The following is a 22,596-nucleotide window of genomic DNA, read 5'->3' as shown; positions in this document are numbered from 1 at the left end:
CATCTAGAAGTGCTTGTACAACCATTGGAGTCTTAAAATTGATCACAACACAATCCCCTGGAACATTTTTTGGCCTCCAGCCCACCCATCAGTATTTCATCTGCGTTTTTGTAGGAAAATCATCGATGTTTCGCTAACCAAAATATAAATTTGTTTTTAAGTGCCGAGTGAGATTCCCTAGAGCCCTCATTCAGCTCTGGAACACCAGTTAGAATGATTACGTATGGTGTTGAGGCCGGGGAGGTTGATGCGTGGCAGGGTTGAACTAGTTTCAGTGCTTTCTTGTCAGTGGGCAGACTTCGCGCCACCTCTATAGTTGAACCTCTGTGAAAGATGTTCACTGGCCGGTGACCTTGCAACGTAGGACCTACGATTTCTCCCTGCCTTTGGCCCTTGAGATTGCCCCTGGCTGACAGTAGTGTCATCTATCCATGGCCTCGATAGGATACTCGGACGTTTACTTACTCCCTCCTGGCTAGTGTGTTCATGGGTTGAAGTGAGGGTCAAATTACTTGTCACTGTGGGTTCTGACCAAGTGATTGTAGAGGTTGGCTGAGTTTTCAAATGAATTACAGACTCATTCCCCCTTAAAATTGCCTCAGTCTTACCAACCCAGCTTTCAACCAAGGATGTAAGCCTGTCTACCCGCTCCATCAAATTATTAAGTTCATCCTTTACAATAACCCTCATTTGGTCCTGCAAATCCATCACCAGTTTGTGAATCCAGGATGGCTGCTCCATGACTCCATTTGTGGAAGACCCCATCTCAACCTCTCCCAAGTCATCAATAGCCAGATCGTCTGTGGAGTTCTTATTGCGTTTAGACCATGTGCTCACTGTAGTTTTGCGTTTGTTTTTTCGTGCTGGGCCAAGATGGACAGATTCTGGATGCTGCTGATAGCTGGGTGGCTCGTGATCCATTGCACGTGACCTTAGATGAGGTGAAGGAGAGTACGGGACCAGAACTGATGGAGAGGATGAGGCAATCTGGCTAGGGAGGGGTAGGGCTAGATCTGTGCTCAGAGATAGGTGCCTTTCAGTCAGTTTAATTTCCATAGACACAGCTCCTAATGCCCTCTGGAGTATCCTGTCAATTGAAGTTTGATGGCTAGGTGTTGAAATTTGTGGGGGTTGCGGTTGTTTTTTCCTCACACAGGTGCGCTTTCCCATGTTTGTGAGTGGGGTGTAAGGATAATCTTCCAGACTTTTAGCCGCAATCAGCCCACTCACTGGGGCCAGCCTCGGCCGATTGAATTAGAAGGGGAGATAGAGTATGTGGTGAGCAGAATTGGTGAAAAGGAGCTTCTAGGTGCTTCAGTGCAATAGAGCTCTACAAAGTAACAATAAGTAAGGAAGAACTCTTAACTTAGCTCCAGGAATCTGAGATGCCAGCCTTAGGGGGGTGGCCCAGCCCATCCCACCCTCTTCTGGGCTCAGACGGGCACATTCGGGCCTGCCCCTTGCCTGGGCGTGGCCCGGGCGAGGCCCAGGCACGCCCCCGCGTGTACCGCGCTGCGGGAGCCTGGTGCCGATTGTATGCACCTCCTGGAGTGGAAACTAAATGTTGCTTCAGCGCCTCCTGGCACTTGGAAGTGTGGGAGATGGAGTCCCCAGCAGCAGCAAGCAGGCAAGGGCAGGAAACAGCGTTGGCGGCTCCCGCCCTACGAGAACCTGGTGCCGATTTTATGCGCCTCCTGGCATGGAAACTATGTGCTGCTTCAGCACCTCCTGGTGTGTGGAAGTGTGGGAGATGGAGTGCCCAGCAGTGGCGAGCAGGCAAGGGCAGGAAACAGCGTTTATTCGGTATCTATAACCTGTTGAGGTTTACTTTCTATGAAAGGAGTATCATGCCAGAATGAATCCTGCCTTGCGTATTTATCCAAGATGAGGTCACCGTTTTGTGCAACACCTCTCGCCAACTGGGGGATTTTCTACTGGCTAATTAGTAAGTGTTACCTAGTTGGGTAAATGTATAGTGCCTCTCCTACACTACAGCAGTGTATAGGATGCTGAGGAAAATATCTCCAGTAGTTTCATGTGTCTGTAACTTTGCCAGAGGGATTGTTCCTCGAGCATCTTCAGCAGATAACTTTATACGGTGGAACTGCAGAGAAAACACACTTGGATAATTTGTACTTTACAGAAGTAAGTGCTTCTTTGTTTGGTGGAGATGCAATCGTGTTCCTAGGTATCAAGATCCTGTTGCCAAAATTGTTGGGAAATACACTGAAGGAGCCATTTTGTAAGCTGTCCATCATCCTGAGAAAAGGATGAGAAGATGCTGCATACCGCTAATGTATATGTGGTGTGGCTAAATGGACGGACTTTCTATGCAAGTTTACATACTTCTATTTTTTTAAAGTTTAGAACATGATCTCTGGTCTTAGCAGCAGATGACTAGACAGAACCCCCTCATCACAGATACTACATGAGATATTGAGTTTGAGAAAAGCAAGGTTGCAAACACCTTGATCACGCATTACAGATAACTTTTCAGAGGAAAAGCAGAAAAAACACAATTGGATGATTTGCACTTTACAAAAGTAAGTGCTTCTTAGTTTTACTATGGAAGGGGGCACATGGAATTCAGTCCCAGGGAACCCATCCCCATGGGCCAATCCATGCCACCTGTGTGCCCTAGGGCACCCAGTGTGCAATGGGACCACTGTGGAGCCTCAAGGCCCTGTGGCCCCAGCTGGCTCCCCACCTCCTGCGAGAGCTGGCATTGCTCTGACAGACAGGAGGCTGCTGAAAGGCAGCTCCCTGTCTGTCAGGGCAATGTTTTAATCTGTTTTCCTGCAAGCATATTTGCATGCGGCGAAATAGATGAAAACTCTGATTTCTGCAAGCTGAACCTGTTTGACAACTCCGACTTGCAGAAAGCGGAGTTATGTTTGCTTTTGCTAGGTAGGAGCTGTCAGCCAGAACCCCCCACTTCAGAAAGGGCAGTATGTTACACACCAAAGATAACCTGTACTCACCATATTGCTAGCTTTACACAGAGCAGTGAGGCGGATCCCAAGAGGCAATGTGTAAAGCATTTGCTCAACACGCTCACACCTGTAACACAATATATATACCACAAAAGATACTCCACCCTGGATTGTATACAAATATACCAGTTATTATTCACACAACACAGACCAAAACCGCAAAATCATAAAAACTGTGCATACTATGCCAATCCTGAGTCAGTACTCATTATCCTGACGAACCAAGAATTAAAATGACATACATTCTAACATCAGTGCAAGAAATGCAGCAGGTAGACAAGAGGCACATGAATCAATAATACAGTGCATATTATGCAATCCTGGAATAATACTCGGTTTCCTGACACTGCAAGGATCAGGATAACATATATTAGGACCTTGGGGCATGAAATGTAGCAGCTTAATTAAAGTGAGTGAGCACAAGAGTCACAATAGTACCAGAGAATCATCATAGCCCTCTGTTTAACACCATAAACATATAGAGGAAAGTATCTCCCAGTGCAGAAATCAGATTGAGGCAGCGCACCTGTGCTTCTATTATATGTCATATGATGATCATAGTAACTTCTGTGAATTCCTTTTATCAAAAGCACAGAGGCCTAAATGGAGGTTTCATCTTGTGGTGTTAACTTTTAGGCCTAGTATCCCACAATGCCAACTGAGGCTCAGTTGTCCCCATTGTCATCTACATAGGATCACGCAAAAAAGGAAAGGGCATGAACCGTTGGATTAATGCTGGAGACCTTGCTGGGTCCCTCCGCTATCGGCATGTGAAATGTAGATGGCTACAGAGGCGCCATGTGTCCATCAAGACTGTTCACAAATGGCAAATATCAGCTGTAGATATGCCTCCAGTTGCGAGGAGAGCAGCCCAGTTGGGAAGGGCCACTCAAGGTCAGCTTGCGGGCAGACGAATGAACCACTAACAAAGCTTTCTAAATGGGTGTGCGGGACGGCTCCAGAACTCCCCTGGGGCCCGACTCAGCCACTGACATTCTGGTGGGGACAAACCTCCTCAGGGAAGGTACTCGCCTGTAACTAGGCACTCAGAACGGTCCCTGCTTCCTGGGGGACCCGCTCACTTCTCCAAGTCAGCGGCGGCGCAGGCAGAAATGAGTCTTCTGTTTCGGTCTCCCCAAGTGGGGGGGCCATATTACCAATCCAGGCTCAATTAGGAAAGGAAGGACGATTCACATGCGCTGATCTTGCTAAGGGGAAAGAGGCTAGGTGCCTACCATGCGCTGTCTTGGGGGAAACAGTAACTAAACAAAATGAAGCACTCACCATGTGGTTGATTGCTGGGGAAGCCAAGAAACAGCACTCCCCACGTGCTAGGCTCCTTGGGAGGCACTTGAGGAGGTACGAAGGGTCAGCAAGGCCAGCACAATGAGGCAAGTAAGCTTTCTGGCTATTCCTCCTGGCAACCCAGCAGGGCTAAGTGCACTCAAAGTCAGAGATCAGCAGGCAGCAGGGCAACAAGCAAAAGAGCAATCCAATGAGTGCTTTAGGCCACCTACTAAGTAGTAGGCAGCAGGGCAACAACAGAAGAGCAGTCCAGATGAGTCCTTTCTGCAGCACATAAATACTTCTGATTGGGGTACAGTCCCAGTTTCAAAAGTGCTCTAAAGATGGGGGATCAGAGCCCCTGTACTTATACTCAAAATGCTTTTGATCTAGGGGGCACTTCAATAGAAACCTTACAAGTGCACAACCCTCCCTTTCAATCCCAGCCCTAGCTCCTGACGTACAGTAGGAGTTAATCAGCCCTTTGAGTGAGAACAGGAAACAGCCTACACAAATGTAAGTGTGCCCCACGTCCCTCTCTTCCAGCCCAGGAAGACTATTAATATGCAGAGGGATGCAGATGCCTCTCATGTCACACCCAGCCCTTCCTACGTGGTGGTTGTCTGGATAGTATGTACAAAGTGTAGCTGTTACTCTTCCCTGGACATAGATTGGCTTCAGGCTGCAAAACACCAGAGTCATAAGCACAGAGAAATGCCCACTTTCTAAAAGTGCATTTCTGAAGTGCATATGTATAATCCAACTACACCAGTCAGCAGAATTTATCACTACTAACCTGAACATACCAAACATGACAACACCACTCCTTTTAGATCCGAAATTACCACCTAAACATATATAAGGGAATTCCCAATGCTAGTCTATGAGAGGAGTAGGCCTCACAGTAGTGAGAAAAAATAGGCTGTTTGTCACTGCCAGGATATTCCACACAATAAAGGCACATGTCCTACCTTTTACTTATCCAGCACCCTGCCCATAGGGCTACCTAGGGCCTACCTTAGGAGTGACCTATAAGTAGTAAACGGGGAGTTTAAGGCTAGGCATGTAGTTTTAAATGCCAAGTCAAAGTGGCAGTAAACTGTGCATGTAGGCCCGGCAGTGGAAGGCTTGAGACAGGTTTGAAAGGCTACTTTTGTGTTTGGGGCAATAAGTGCTGCATGCCGACTAGTAGCATTTAATTGACAGGCCATTGGTATACAGGATACCACGATGCAAGGGACTTACAAGCAAACTAAATATGGCAAACAGGTGTAAACCAATCATACCATGTTTAAAGTTGAAAGCACATGCACTTTAGCACTGATTAGCAGTGGTAAAATGAAAAAAAAGAGACTCCGAAAAATAGGAGGAAAAGGCAGAAGGTTTGGGGATAACCAACACAAGCCAAAGTTTGTTAGCACTGGAAATTAGCCTCAATGTACCACAAAGCAGTGTGAAGCACTGGTGTTCCCATGCAACGATTAATGCTTTTTGACGTAAAACCGCTATCTACTAACATTTATTAACTATTTGTGTCTGATAGATAGATTACGCTGTCAGTAAATTATAGTCAAGAGTCATATAAGACAATCATGAAATTTGCGGCTGAAAGCAAGATGAGTGTAAGAGGAGCAGGTGTCCTATAGAAAGTATGTTTCATTTCTTCTTTCTTTTCAGACTTTGCATGTGTGCTGCACTGTACAGCACTCATATAAAGTAGGAAAGGTTTTAAATTAAGTCTAGCATAGTAAGCATAGTATTTTGTACTCGAAAGGTGCCCTTCCAGGTAAAAAACTATGCTAGACTCATGCACACACTCTTGCATTATGGCGCAAAACTATATGTGTGCCGCTTGGAAGCAAAGTTTTGAGCCAGCGCTTGGGAGAGGGCCAAATCTCTGTAGACATGGCACTTTCCTCCACTCTCCCTGTCAAACAACACAGTGCAGGACAGCACAGCACAGCATTTTTGGCTGCTGAGCTGCCTCACGTGACAGTTTTGTAAATTTGGGTCTAAAGCAGATTGTCTGGCCATCAACAAATAAAAGCCGACTCATGATATTTCTCCTTAGTTGAACTCGAAGGCAGCTGCAACTAGCTTGGGTTCTGCTGAGGATATCTAGGTGGACAAAAGCAAATCTAGTCAATAATAAAAAGTAAAGCCGCATCTTTAAATTCATCTAGAAAAAAAGGAAATATCAGTTTGGTAAGTCTGACAGGGAGTCCGATACTTAACAAAAAGGCACATATCCATCCTCTCTTAATTGTGCTTTAATGGCTCACCAGGCGAGTTCCCACATTGTTTGGCCATAACAAAGTGTTTACTCTGCACTTTTTAACTTGCCATCTTCTATGCTTCAGGCAAATATTTGGGTTAGAGTTCAATCTCCAGCCTCAATTCTTTTTGGCAGTTCATGGTTTTGATCAGTACCAGTGCGTTTTTTAAGGCTCAGATTTGGGTGGGTCCGAACCATGGACCAATGGACGACAGAAGCCCTGGACCCCCTCTTTTTACAGTCCTCATTATACATCTTATATATGCATAACAGTTGGAGCCAATTGCTTTCTTGTCTCCATTTTAGAAATGAGCAGCATTATAAACAAGATCTTTTGAGACTGAAGTGCGGGCTTTACCCATATACTTTTAGTTAATATACATATATACATATATACACATATATATATATATATATTACCTACTGGCGGTCGCCATAAGGTAGTTATAGTTAGGACCAAGTTTCCATAGGAAGAGCATTTTTTGTTTTGCTTATAACTTTGGCGTTGTTTGATGAATCTTCATGAACTTTTCCAAACTAATTCTTTGTTCATATCAGCTCCTATGTGGGAGGTTTGGGGGTGATTCATCAAGGGGGGGCGAGAACAAATGGGGGTCCCAAAACATGTTTTCTCCATGTTAATTTCCATAGGAAACTTTAGACAAGGCTACAGGTTGAACGGGTGAACGGAATTACCCCAAATTTGGCACGGAGAAGGGTCTTGGTCTAGAAAGCACGCTTTTGTTTTTTTGGTGTAAATCCGTTCAGTAGCTCTTGAGAAATATCGAAATTTACAGATATCGATATTTGGGAATTCTGCCATCTGAGGCGTTACGAGCACGAGCTGGCGGCTTATTGGCTGCGAGCGGCTGCAACTAGGAAGTGTTGGCCGCCATTTTGTGATTCCGATGAAGCAAGTAAGGGGATAAAAGGGTGAAAAAAGTAGGAAAAAGGAGGGTAGGAGCACTGTATCCTCTGTGGGGTGTTTAGGGTGTGCTATAGACGGGGTGTGAAGCGAAGTATTCACCCCTAGCGGTGTGAAAGTGTTGGACTACGAAAATTAAGTGAGGTATTGCTAAGGTGAGCTGGTGCGGGAGTCGGGGATTAAAGCGTGAGCCCAAATTGTGCGTCTTATGCTTTGAAGTCATGTGCCATGGCCGCTATACTACACCTGTGGAAGTAGTGTCAGCATGTTTTTATACCTACTAGGACGAACTACTGACACGTACTGGTCTGAAAGTCCTGGGGTACGGGAAATATGTGAGGTATTGTGTACAGTCTCATACTGCTAAGCTGAGCTGCTGTCGGACTCGGGGGTGAAAGTGTGAGTCCACACAGTGTGTCATATGCTGTGAAGTCATGTGCTCTGGCCGCTGTGCCACATCTGTCCAAGTAGTGTCAGTATACCTACTCGGAGGAACTTTTGTTTCGAACATTGTAGCTTGTGTATGGTGCTTAGGGGGTGTTACACAGGGAGTGCAAAGGTAAATTCGCACGTATCAAATCAATTCGGTATTTGTAAAGCGCAAAACTACTCTCCCATATGGGGGAGAAGAGGTGGTGATCAAAGCAAGAGCTCTGTGCTGCAAAGTCAGATGGTCTGGCTGCTGCGTCACAGCTGTGTGGAGAATACATTTTGGTGAGGGTGCGGGAGTTGCCGTTACCTGGCCCTAAAAAAGCGGGCCTAAGTTGTCAGTTATAGGGTGGCTCTAAAAAGAGCCCTTGTGTTGATTAGTTGGAGCTACATAGAAGTGTGGATGCACAGATTCAAGTTATTCAGGAAAACTTGATTTCCGTGATCTGTGAAGTGTACTCCATCACTTCTGTAGATATCAGCCATATCAAAACGTATGTTGTTGTTGTAGATGGACCCCATTTGGTGGTCTCTGAGGTATGCAGACACAGCTTTGTTGAGTTTCTTCCTAGCTTTTTCAATCTGAGGACAAAATTGTTTTGACCATTTCCACTTCTGTCTTTGGCATATATTGGAATATACAAAGACAGTTTGAGGGAAAAGTAACATCAATTATCCAAAGATGTCCTTCATAAGCATTTACAAACCTACCCCAGTCAATGTGCCTAGGTCATTTCCACCACAGTGCACAATCATGAGGTCAGGGTGTTGGAGATGCAAACAGGTTTTAACCAAAGGCAACAATTGGTGCCACTTCAATCCTCTCTGTGCAAACCATTTAATGTCCACATTTTGTAAACCTAGGTCTAAGTCAATACGTCTCTGTTCTGCATACCTCTTGCACCAGAAAATATAGCTATGTCCTATGATCCACACTAGCATTTTGAAGGTATGGCTGGAAGGTATGGAAAGATGTCTGTAGCTCATGCAGTTCCTTGGTAGAATAAGAGATATGTTTAAAGCTGGGGAACTACTTTTTATTGCCATACAAAACGATATGTGATTGGGAGACGAAAAGCATTCTTTTTTAAAAGTAGGGTGCCAATTAGTTTTGTGGAAAAGCATCTTTGTGATTGGTTAAGAAAAAGCAGTTTCAATGTGGAGTATATATCATAGGATAAAAGTTGTCAACTCAACCACCCCTGCTACTTGCATTTTAAAACAATCGTGAACTTTTAACCTGCACATGCCGTTAAATATTCGAGAAAATGTTTGCATAAAAATATGGTTAAGTTGAAAAAGATTGATGAACTTTTAACCTGCACGTGTTGTAGAATGTTCTAGAAAGTGTGTTGATAGAATACGTTGCACTTGTGACTTCTATGTGTGGTTGAATATTAAAAAATCCTGTTTATATGGAAAATTAAAAAGAAACCAAGAGAGAGAAGTTTTGAAACCTAAAAGAATCAAGGAACTATTCTAATTTGTTCTTTACATGTATTTATATGTGGAGCAACAAAACTATAGACAGAACAGCACCAGGAAGAGGAAGAAGCATCGAGTCGGGGGACGGGGGGAGATGGGCAAAATGGAAGACATGCACAATTAATGCACAAGTATAGACAAACAATGGCCAAAATCAAATATACCAACAAGGAGCACAAGTCACACAACTCGCCAACATCACACCAGTGAACGAGCATAGAAGTGAAAACCATGCTGCATTCATAGAGGATGTGTACAAAGGCAGGTCGTTGGTGTTGTCGGATGTCTGCGACCGTGGTCATCATGGATGAGATGCCCAGCATGTGGCACATGTGCGAGTTCACTGTCTGTTACACTGCTCCTCCCTCCCACGAGCTGCCACACTTTTGTACGGTGCGGTGTTGTATCTCGTGCACTCGTACGGCACACCATTGTAATGCCTATTTTCGCATGTGCTGCTGCATTCAAACTACACCATCACAGGGCCGTTTGGAGGTGATACATGCCACTTTACAACATCGACTGCTGTGACCCTTGTGGCAGCCCACACCAGAACACAGAGACACACTTACCGCCCTTCCTGTACACGGAGATGTCCGAGACACCCTGTTCCCGTTGTCGGATAGGCACACCCCTGCGCTGACCTGTATACTCCGGACCAGCACACGCCGGTTGTGCATGCAGGAAGATGCATGCATAGCTACATGTCCAGGCTGACTACCAACGCTGAGGTGATAGCACACTGTGATGTTGCAGGGCTGGTGTCTATCATGCGAACACAATGACCAGAGGGACACACTTGCTCAGATGCGGGTTTGGGGGGTGTTGGCAGTCCCGGAGTTGTTCAGAAGAGTCTTGTGGCCTTCATGGGTATCCCTACATCATGCTCATTTATTCTATGGCACCTGTGGGTGTTCTGGTGTGGCTCTTGGCTGTGTTCTCTTTCATGGTGCAGGTAGTTGTCCTGCTTAACACCATCAGAAAGCAGGTGTAAAATCCCTGGTGCTAACGTGGCTTATCGCTGGAATTTGTTTCGCATTGCAGATGGTGTGAAAGTTGTGATGTGATTTTTTGCGTGTGCAGGACAATATATACAAACTGGGCAGTGTATCTCGTCAAGATCCAGCACCTGAGGCCCGATTCCCAATCAATATAAATACAATGAGGTTTTGTAAATGATTTTGTGTGTACACTGTGAGTGCAGCCACTACGTCAGTGCAATTCAATATAGGATTTTAGTATTTAGAATAAATCGCAAAGGTGCACCTCGTGTCTTTTTGCACGGGAACGGCTAGTCTGTATTTCAATATCAGCACATTAATGGAAGTAAAGTTGAGATAAATCTAACACACTATTCAGAAGTTGGTGGAAAATGCAGACATCACCAGTATTCCCGCGATAAGTCCTACAAAATTTAAGAGCATGGTGGACATCATCAAATAACAGTAATAAGAAAAAGAAAGAGTTACACAGTAGTTAAGAAACCAACCAGAAACGTTATTAATTTTTTTTTCAAACTTTTTTTAATTAACATATATCAACGATAAAGTAATAAACAAAATGTAATAAAAAAAATACAAAATAACAAGGTGGAACACTGCTGTGGGGACCATGGATGTGAACGACATAGCCTGGAAAATAAAGCACAAAATAAGGACGTGTGTATATCAAAGGAGAGAGACATAGAGAAAAAGAGAAAGAAAAAAAAGCCAGAGAGGGAAGGAAAGAAAGGGAGTGAGAAAGGGAGAAGGAAGAGAGAGTTAGAGAGATAGAAGGAAGAGAGAGAGAGAGAGAGAGAGAGAGAGAAAGAGGGGGAGAGAGAGAGAGGGGGGAGAGGGAGAGAGAGAGAGAGAGAGAGAGAGAGAGAAAGAGAGAGAGAGAGAGACACTGCCGCCCCTGCGTATCCATGAGCAAATAATTACCTGGTGCCGCCGGAGTGTGCAGCAGTGGGCACTCCACGCCCCCATCAAAACTCCGCGCATCCCAGATATGTCGCTGAGTCCTGAGTCATGAATGGCGGAGACCACATCATCTTCTCCACGGCCCGGCAGATCTCACACATGTCTCTGAGTCCTGAGTCATCAATGGCGGAGACCACATCAGCTTTTGGGGCCGCTAAGCCTGTGGAAGTTAAGTTCGTGCCACGTGGTGGTAGGCCCCTGATGGGCATATGAGCTTCGGGTGGCACTAAACCTGTGCATCTGAATTCCGCGCCAAAGGGGTGGTAGGCCCCTGAGGGCTATACAGATTAGGGTGCGAGTAACCTTCTGCTGAAGTTTTGAAGGACTCTTTATGGTTGAGACACGTGGAGTGTCTGGCATCTAGTCAGCACCGGCAATAAAGGATGTGACGTTGTCGATCTATTATATTTACGTGGTCACATGGCCTGTGACGCATGTGCCAGACGGGTGTAGTGTGTGTGCAAACCTGCCCTGAGGGAGTGGGCGGGAGATGTGGAGAACTAGACCACTGACATGCACACCAACAGCGAGTACGCCTGCGACAGGTAGCTATGTGGGGCCATAGTCAGAACGTAATCTGAATGGCATGGCGTGGTGTACGACGGAACAGGGCAGGGATAGCTACAATGGCACGGATGGCTCATAGTACTGCATCTGTGAGTGGAGTGAACGGGCCGCCGTTGTCCCTCTGCGAGCCTGGGTGCGAACTGTTCAAAACTCACACTACATAAGTATTGAAAAATCATTTTGTGATTCAGTCTGTCAGCTGGCATTTGTCCGAGGTATTTGTGAAAACATATCGGAGTTCTTTCTGTGATAGATACCCCTTTGACGCTGCCTCTCCCCACATCAGCAGGTAACGCACCCTCTTCCCACATTACCATCATACCCCCAACAACCTTCTTGGGCCCGGAAGTGTCCCTGTGCAGTTGGACAAAGAAGAGTCTTAGACATGTATAGATTTACATATAAAAAAATTATTTAAAGAAAGGAACAACAAATAAGACTGAAGGGAGTCTGGTGCTGTGGTCGCTGCCACGGACTTGGGGTGACTGCCATTCAGGACACAGTTACACATGTGGGATCGGCATGTGTTAAAGAGGGTTAGTGGGACTAGGTGTCGCCGGCCTTGCATATCGAAATATGCCTCACAAATCGAAGGGAGCATGTTGTGTGGTTGCTGCCTCGGACTTGGGCTCACTTCCATTCAGGACTCAGGACACAGTTACACATGTGGGAACGGCTTCTATTAAAGAGGGTTAGTGGCACCAGACGTATTGAGAGTGTATGATCCTGTGATGATGCTTGGTGTGGACGGGCCGCACTGGGAGCAATGTGTCATGGCTATAGGATAGCATCATGTGGAATCACGACTCTATCTGAATTGTGAGGCCTGCTGATTATAGTGTATGCCAGAGGTAATGGTGAGCAAGGGCCCACAGCCACGTGCATACGTTGGTGGCGTCACCGGCCTGCGTAGTGCAGGTTCAGTGGCACCACTTTTCACCAGCCTTCAATATGAAAATACTCCTCACTAATCGAAGGGAGTGTGGTGGTGTGGTCGCTGTCATGAAGTTTTGGGTCACTTCATATGGAAATATGCCTAACTGATCAAAGAGAGTTTGCTGCTGTGGTGGCTGCCATGGACTTTGGGTCACTGCCATTCAGGACTCAGGACACAGTTACACATGTGGGATCGGCTTGTGTTGGACAGTTAGTTGGCAACACGTGTCCGAAATTCAAATTGCGAGGTCTGCTGCTCGCAGTGTAGACTGCTGAGTGTTCGTTTGTACTTGAAAATGAATTTGGTGATTGTACTAAAGGTATAACTGATATTAAAAATGTTCAAGAAGAAAGGATACTAAAAGGATATTATGTAGATTTGAGGCCTGTAATAGTTACTTGCCTAGTGACTCTGTAGTTAATGAATGACATTTTTTTTTTGCATTGGGAGCCCTAGTGAGTGCGGTGTAGGCGTATTATCAAAAGGTGAAATAAGTATAGAATCCCCTGACAAAGTGTTGTATTTTCTGAGTACAATCTTGTTGTTAGAAATTAGCATTTAAAAATGGAATTGCGAGATGTACTGCCTGCAGTGTAGACTGCTATTCCATTTTAGTTTTCATTTGAAGATTAATTTGGTCATTGTAGTAAAGCTATAACTGATATAAAAATAAATTCTTGAAGCAAGGATACTAAAAGGATAATATGTAGGGTGTAGGACTGTGATACTTACTTGCCTACTGGAGTCTGTAGTTGCACATGGAAATACCCCTCACTGATGAAAGGGAGTGTGGTGGCCTGAGTTGGGGTGACTGCCAGTCAGGACTCAGGACACAGTTACACATGTGGGATCGGCTTCTGTTGAACAGAGTTATTGACACCACGTGTCGCCGCCGTTGCATATATGGGAATATGTTTAACTGATCAAAGAGAGTATGCTGCTGTGGTTGCTGCCACGGACTTGGGGTCACTGCCATTCAGGACACAGTTACACATGTGGGATCGGCTTGTGTTAAAGAGGGTTAGTGAGACTACGTGTCGCTGGCCTTGCATATCGAAATGTGTCTCAGTGATCAAAGGGAGTGTGGTGTTGTGGTCGCTGCCAGGGACTTGGGGTGACTGCCATTCAGGACTCAGGACACAGTTACACATGTGGGATCAACTTGTGTTGAACAGGGTTAGTGGTAGTACATCCACATTCCTAGTTTGAATTTTATAATGAGTAAGTCGGCAATAAATATAAACATAGTTGGGATTTTCACTAGAAACTACTTTAAACTATGTTATTTCTTTTTCAAACTTCACAACAGTATTATCTTCCATTTGTTGATCAACACCTAGACACATCCAACTGTTATTTTCTGTACAGTTCTCTTGACTAGCAAAGTAACGTAAGTTCATATCATCACACATTTGTTTTATAACATTTATATTAAAACTCGATTTCGTGCCGCAGGAAAACCTAGACTTATCCAGATGGTTCCTGTTGACTTTGAACATAAACTTGCAGATGTCTATCGATTTGAACATTGGTAGGATGCAATTTATCGATGTGAAAGTATCTTCAAACTGAAGCTATACATTTTTTTCCTAAGTGTCTTCTGTGAAATTTCTTCCCACATTTCTTTCAATTCTGTCTTCTCAGAGTTGGTAATATATGACGTGACATAGTGAGAAACAGAAATTGAGTTATGTGCATCATATTGTATGTTCATATTTGCATTTCACATCTTCAAAATCTCCGTATTGTAATCATTATTGTACTTCGATGCTTCTGTTCTTTTTAAATTATAAGTATTTTTGGCAAGTTGGGGTCACTGCCATTCAGGCCTCAGGACACAGTTCCACATGTGGGATCGGCTTGTGTTGAAGACAGTTAGTGGTACCATTTGTCATCGGTTGCCCACAGTGTAGGGTGAAGGTAGCGGTAGGTAGGGTCCACATCCACGTGCATACGTTGGTGACCCAGACAAACCTTGCGTAGTACCGGTTCAGTGGCACCACGTGTCACCGGTCTTCCATGTGGAAATACCCCTCGGTGATCGAAGGGAGTCTGGTGCTGTAGTCGCTGCCATTGAGGACTCAGGACACAGTTACACATGTGGGATCGGCTTGTGTTGAAGACGGTTAGTGGTACCATTTGTCGCCGGTCGCCCACAGTGTAGGGCAGAGGTAGCGGTGAGCTAGAGTCCACAGCCACGTGCATACATTGGTGGCCCCACCGGCCTGCGTAGTGTAGGTTCAGTGGCACCACGTGTCGCCGGACTTTCATATGGAAATACCCCTCACTGATCAAAGGGAGTCTGGTGCTGTGGTCGCTGCTATTCAGGACTCAGGACACAGTTACACATGTGGGATCGGCTTGTGTTGAAGACGGTTAGTGGTACCATGTGTCACCGGTTTTCCACAGTGTAGGCCAGAGGCAGTGGTCAGCAAAGGCCCACAGTCAGGTGACATTGACTTGAGCTGCACAGATTGGGAACATTTTGTCTTCTTAACGCATTATAGTCTCTTACACAATTTGCGTCACTACTAATGTTGAATTGTGAAGCATGTAACCAGTGTAGGGCGGAGGCAGCGGTCAGGATGGGCGCACAGGCACGTGGCGTTGAGTTGAGCTGCACAGTTAGTGGCACCTGGAGTACTCAGCGTGTGCGCACCCTGCGATGAGACGTGGTCCCAGCGGGCAGCACTGGGAGCCATGTGTTTTGTCTAAAGAAGTCTGCATTGATAAGGCCACGTGGCGATGACTTATGGTGCAGTGAGTTAGTAGCACCTGAAGCACACAGCATGTGCGCACCCTGCAAAGATGCGTGGTCTGGTTGGGCCGCACTGGGAGCAACATGTCTTGCGAACTGGACTGCGATATCTGCAATCGCCCCTACATCTGAATTGTGAGCCGTGCTGTCCGTAGTGTAGATCGAAGGCAGTATTCGGTACAGACATAAGTCTGCGGTGTTGTGCCGCTGGGTTCGCAGGGGCCCTGTGTCGAGGAGGCCTGCGGTTATGGCGGCTGCCACATGCCAGGGTGAGGGCTGCCGTTCTGACAGACTCGTTGGTCTTCCCACAAGTGAACCATGCCTAGGGCTGGTCTATTTATTCATACTCCTGCGCTGGAGTGGCGTACATTGGAGCAGCCCACTGCCCTTCCGCTTCCAGGGGGGGACAACACAGCTACATGACTGAGATCTTCCCCACTGCCTGAGGTAACATGGTTGCGTCCACTGTGCACTACAGTACAAGTATCAATAGTATATCTCCACATGGAGAGGTTTGTGCTTTGCATAGTAAGGTGTGTGCAGCGCAAGAGCATTACACTTGGCATTGTGTGCTTTATCAGTGATGGGTGACTTGCCTCCTTCATATATAGTTCGTTGCTCATCTCCCAACATTCAGCTATTGTGTGGCGAGGGGCATGGCATTTTGGGAAGGTCCGTTGTTCTGTTTTGTGCTGCCTCAGTGGTAGTAGGGGGGATTGGTCCAGGGGGGAGGTTCTGCTGGTGGTGAGGCTGGGTGTTGTGGCGTTGTTGGGTGTCAGAGCTGCATGATCAGTAGCTGTATCACGTGCTGGTCTTTAGATGTGGCTGTGAGTTGGGTCAAAATAACAGAGTAGATACTCGACCTCCTTACACCAGTTAAAGGTTGATGTTAAAATGTTACTGCTAACTCGGCTTATCGCCTGCTTTTTGGATCACATTGCAGATTTGGCTGGTTTTGAAAATATGGGGAAGTGGTGTCTTCATGTTTCTTTTGCACGGGAACGCCTACTGTGCATTTAATTAGCGTTAGATGTGGCTCTTGTTTGTGGCAATTTTGTTGGTGTAAGGTATTGATGGAAGAGTGGTGAGATTTGCAGTTTTCACCAAGTTGAGAATGGGATGATAATTAAAAAACACAGAAAAAAAGATAGGTTTAATGAACGTTATAAATCGAAATTAGCATTTAAAAAACCTTTGAAATTCAGTGAAAAGTCCATAGGTTTCAGGCACGTTATAGTTAGAAATTAGCATTTAAAAAACCTTTGAAATTCACTCAAAAAACCATAGGTTTCAGGCACGTTATAGTAAGAAATTAACATTTAAAAAACCTTAGAATTCCCTGAAAAAACCATAGGTTTCAGGGACGTTATAGTTAGAAATTTAGTATTTAAAAAAACCTTAGAAATTCACTGAAAAAACCATAGGTTTCAGGGACGTTATAGTTAGGAATTAGCATTTAAAAAAACCTTAGAAATTCACAGAAAAAACCATAGGTTTCAGGGACATTATAGTTAGTTGGACATTTGACTCATATGAAACCAGAGAAATTTGCCTGTTATAGTTAGTTGACCTTATAACTCGCGCCCCCGCAATGCACTGCTGCTGATGTCACATATTACATCACTCATGACATAGTCAGTGACATCACTGATGACATCACTGATGACATCTCAAATGACATCACAGATGACATCATTGATGACATCATCCATGTGAAAATCAGATGCACCTGATCAGACCCTATTATAACACTTGATACACCCAGTCTAAAATACAGACTATAATTTTCGAAACCGTGAACACATCAATACCAGTTAGTGCATATCCACTCTCTAATTTATAGGTCTACACACATACATTCATTCACCTATACACTCACTCATACATACAGTCAGCCATCAATACAGCATTATCATATCCAGTCACATATCTATACAGACACTCAGACACTGCCTCTCATTCTTAGAGTTATTCACACACCTAATCAGTAATAGGACTAATCAATAACACTTTCATTTACTCACCTGTACAGTTATACACATACCACGTCACTTATTTAATACTAACACATACTTACACTCTAATACAATAACTAATAGAAGGACACAATGATCCATACAGGCACTCTCACAATCACTCATTCTCACATATAGTCATTTATATAGTCCAATACTCATTTATTCTGCCTTTCACATATGGAGTTACTCACATGTACCACTGAGGCATCTATTCACTCACTGGGACACTCATACACACACTCACTCAGCCATACAGACCTTCACAGATACAGACTTGAACACATATACCTAGTGAATTAGCAAATCACACATCTATGCAGAGAGTCACACCCCCCCACCCACGCAGACACTCAGGTACTCATACAGGTACTCAAACAAGCAATGAATAGCTCATATAGATCCTCATTTAGTTGCTAACCAAATCATGGACCTGATTACACATCAACTAACAACCTAAACTGTGTGAATATCTATATCAGTCGCTAACACATGCATTTAGCAAGACACAATTAATTAGTCACTTATACAGTTAGTGACACACCTACTTAATCATCCATGCTGAGTCTTATACACTCATTCATTCTTTAATACACCTTGGCATATATATATTTATAAAACATATTTAAACTTTACAGAAACACACATTCACTGGATGATGTCATCAGTGTTGTCATCAGTGATGTCATTCGAGATGTCATCAGTGATGTCATCAGTGATGTCACTGACCATGTCATGAGTGATGTAATATGTGACGTCATCAGCAGTGCATTGCAGGGGCGCGAGTTATAGTTCGCTCAACTAACTATAACAGGCGAATTTCTCTGGTTTTATATGAGTCAAATGTCCAACTAACTATAACGTCTCTGAAACCTATGGTTTTTTCAGTGAATTTCTAAGGGTTTTTTAAATTCTAATTCCTAACTATAACGTCCCTGAAACCTATGGTTTTTTCAGTGAATTTCTAAGGGTTTTTTAAATTCTAATTCCTAACTATAACGTCCCTGAAACCTATGTTTTTTTCAGTGAATATATATATATTTTAGATCCTTTAAAAAACTTGTGAACATGGATATGTATACTGCAAAATGAGTTTACAACTTCTTACATTACGCTCACATTGAATAGAATTTGGCATAAAGTTAACTAATTTGCAATCCAAATACGCACATTTTAACAGGGGTTTGTGTTGACATATACTGACATTTTATATTTATTACAATGTGGTTGTGAAATAATTTTGAGTAACCGTGTATTGTTGAGATATTTTTGGTAACTTTTATTGATATTTTACTTTGAAAATCAATCAAGATTTTATTTGACACATATACATACAGCACACACATTTTTCCCACAGGCACATGATTGTATTTCTTTTTTTTGCTTTTTTTATTTCCTAAAAGGAGCCGTGCTCAGTAGCCCGCTGGATATCAGAAAATAATCCAACCTTACATATTTTCTGTGTGGACATGAAAAATAAGTATACCTGGGATCCAGAGATTTAATACCATCCGCCAGCCTCTGGCTACCCATTAGATGCCTCAAAGCTCTACACATCTGAGGCTTTCTCCCCTGGTATTTAGACTTGAGGGGGCAGATTTACAAGCCCCTTGCACCACTTTTGCATCATTTTTAACATGGGAAAAGTGATGCAAAAGTGGCGCAAGGGGCTTGTAAATCTGCCCCCAGTTTTCTACCAGCATCAAGATGCAAATTTGGCACCACAAACAATCAACAGGAGTGGGATAAGTCGCCAGCTCCACCTTCAAATCCTACAAACGTGTTGTGTTGTTCGGATTAGAACCATAAATGGAGCAAACTGTAAGTCTGTCCCCCAGAAACTCAACAATGACCCATCTGCCCAGGCCTGAAATGCCCTTTAGCCACCCCCCTAATGGAGGTGCCTTGGGTCGTACAGGTGAGAAGGGTATACACTAGCATCTTCATCAGCTCCCTCTTCCCCCAAGGGATATGTTCTTCCTGTTCACAGATAATGCCAGGTCCCAGAGATCTGAGTATCTCTGTCACCCTTTGCTGCTTTGAATTATCATTTAAGCTGCCTACATTCACTGAACAGATGGTGGCTTTATCTGTTTGCACCATATTAAAACCAGATAATTACCACCACAAAGACTCCCCAGCCACCTGTTTCCTTATATGACACAGATTTCCACACCATACTGACCACCTCTATGCCCTAGCTCAGCTAGGTCTCCTTTTGATCCACCTTTCCCTTGCCGTGACCTTTACCTTTGCTTTTACTCACTTTTTGTTTTTGTGTGATTTTTGTAATTTCATACCTGTCTGGAACAGCAGCTACTTGGTCTATACGACTGATTGATAGTGGTGAACCAGTGCCGTATACCTTTGCCGCATTCAAAGACCAGAAGTGATGTTTTTCTTACCAAACATATTTTATGCAGGCCAGTTATACTGAACTTTTCAATTTAAGGCAGGGAAAACAAGGTTTGTTAACATATATATATAATTTTCACCGTCTTGTGTCAGAGACACATTTGCTTTAGGAGAAAATAACCTCCTTGTTTTATTAGGGTCTCTTTGATGAGCTAAAGGACATATTTTCTTAGGTGGTGGATCCTCCTGAAAACTGTGAGGACTTTATCGATCTGGTGGTAAAGCTATACTACTGGGTAAATGAGCAGAGGGGTGAAAAGAGTAAATCAGACATCCCTCAGGCATGTATGTTCAGAGGGGAACAGAGGGAAGAAGATAGGCCCAGTTCCTCTCTTGAACCCATGCAAATAGGGGGCATAAAAGGCCCTTTAAGTAAAGAGGAAAAGGACAAAAGACATTTTCTGTAAGGGTGGGCGTCGTGCTCCGCTTCGCCCACGGAGTGCACGTAGCGCTGCCTGCTTCGCCGTTTACGAAGTAGGCATAGCAGGCAGCGCTATGCCCACACCGCTGCGGAGCTGCCTGCCACCCACCGCCCGCCCGCCCTCATTTTAAAATACTTTATAGAATATAAAAAGTAAATAAAAGACCTTACCTGCAGTGCGGCGTCCCGGGGCTCCCTCTTCCTGCTTGCCGGTAACTTCTTCACACAAATGCGCATGCGCGGACGCCCGGGCTTGCGCATTTGTGTGAAGACCACTCCATCCCATCCGATAACGAAGAAAAACACTAATTTCCATCCAGACCTGAGCCTGCTTTCCTACCCCCAAAGTGAGGGCTTCTGTCTTGCCTCCAGGGGTTGTGAGTATGACATGATTAACAGGGCTCTTCTTTACTACAGTCTGACCTTGAAGACCTCACATCCCTCAGAGATCGTACTGAACTTGCCAGCTGGGGGCCACCTTCACATTCAACTGGCATTTCTCCTACCTTCACCTTAATGCCTACATCAGTCAAAGACAAATAATCAGTGATTTTCTGCAGGGCTGCTCCTGAATCATGCCCAGACACTTCAAGTAGTGATGAAGAAGTGGAGTACCTTACCTTTGAAGCTTGCACCTGCTGTCCTTGAGGGTGGCCCTACTCAACCAGTCCCCCTCTTCCTTGCTAACTTCAGTTAGTTCTGTCTTCACCTACTGCGCAGGATCCCTCTGAGGTACCGCAACTGTGACCTATGAGTTGCACCCAGACCTTGCTGAGTGCCAGGGGTCCCTCTTGGGTAACACGGTAAATCGATGATCGCTGTCCCAGATGTATTTGAATGGGAGGGGAACTCTCCTTTTTCTATTTTCTCTGCTGCATCTGTCTTTCCTCCTGGGGGGCCACTGGCCGCTCTGGCGAGCCGTACTACTGCCAGATATTTCTCCTGTAGCAGCACCAAGCTGAGTTAATGGGGCTGAAGCTACCCTGCCCTTTGCGTGACCAGCACAAGCCGTCTTAGGCCCCATTCATCCTGCCACTCTGATTCTGATTCTGCCACAACTGTATCCACGGCAGCTGCAAAGCACCCCAGCTACCGCAATCATATGCTCCGAAGCGAAGAGGAGCTTTCATCCAAGTAGCACACAAGTCGCACTTCCTGCCAGCATACATGTCCCGTTGACACACGGCACTACAGTCACCAGACATGGTTCTGTTATCTCCTACTGCACAGGGTCCCCCTGAGGTACCACAACTGTGCCTTCAGAGTTGACCTCAGACCCTGCTGAGCGCCAGGGGGGCCCTATTGGGTAACACAGTAAATCGATGATCGCTGTCCCAGATGTCTTTGGATGGGAGGGTAGCTCTCCTTTTCCTCTTTTCTCTGTTGCATCTGTCTTTCCTCCTGGGGGGGCGCTGGCCCCTCTGGCGAGCTGTACTACTGCCAGATATTTCTACTGTAGCAGCTCCAAGCTGAGCTGATGGGGCTGAAGTTACCCTGCCCTTTGGGTGACCAGCACAAGCCGTCTTAGGCCCCATTCATCCTGCCACTCTGATTCTGCCACAACCACATTCACGGCAGCTGCAAAGCACCCCTGCCACCATACATGTCCCACTGACACAGGGCACTCCAGAAACCAGACACTGCACCGGGGAACATACTCTAAGGACCTGTGCCTACAGCATGCTTGCGGCTTCGTAGACTAGATGTAGAGCTGCATTACGGCCGCCTCACACTGCCGCCATCTTGCTTCTTCTCACTTGTTTACACTTTCATGCATTTATAGCCACTGAGGAATAACACTGCTGTTTGCAGCGGCACATATGTAAATATTTACTACTGTATGAGATGTTCTTCAAAATTACCATTTCTCGAGTAAAGGGGTAGTTCACTAAAGGACTTGGGAGGCATTGTCGACCTATACGGTTCTGGTGAAAAGAGGCCAATTGCCATATTACATAAAGTGAGCACTGGTGGTGTCCACAGTTTGGGCTGACTGGTGTCTTAAGTGGTTGAAGAGCTGGGGCAGTGCTATTTTACCATCTCAGATTTGGTAAATGGTTGTTTAAGAAATAAACTTTCAAAGCATGTGCTACTTTTGGCTAAAATTATAGTAGTGTTTGTTGACATAACT

Source organism: Triturus cristatus, chromosome 8 (assembly GCF_964204655.1).
Source record: "Triturus cristatus chromosome 8, aTriCri1.1, whole genome shotgun sequence".
NCBI classification, from domain to species: domain Eukaryota; kingdom Metazoa; phylum Chordata; class Amphibia; order Caudata; family Salamandridae; genus Triturus; species Triturus cristatus.
Note: the sequence above shows the minus strand (reverse complement) of the source record.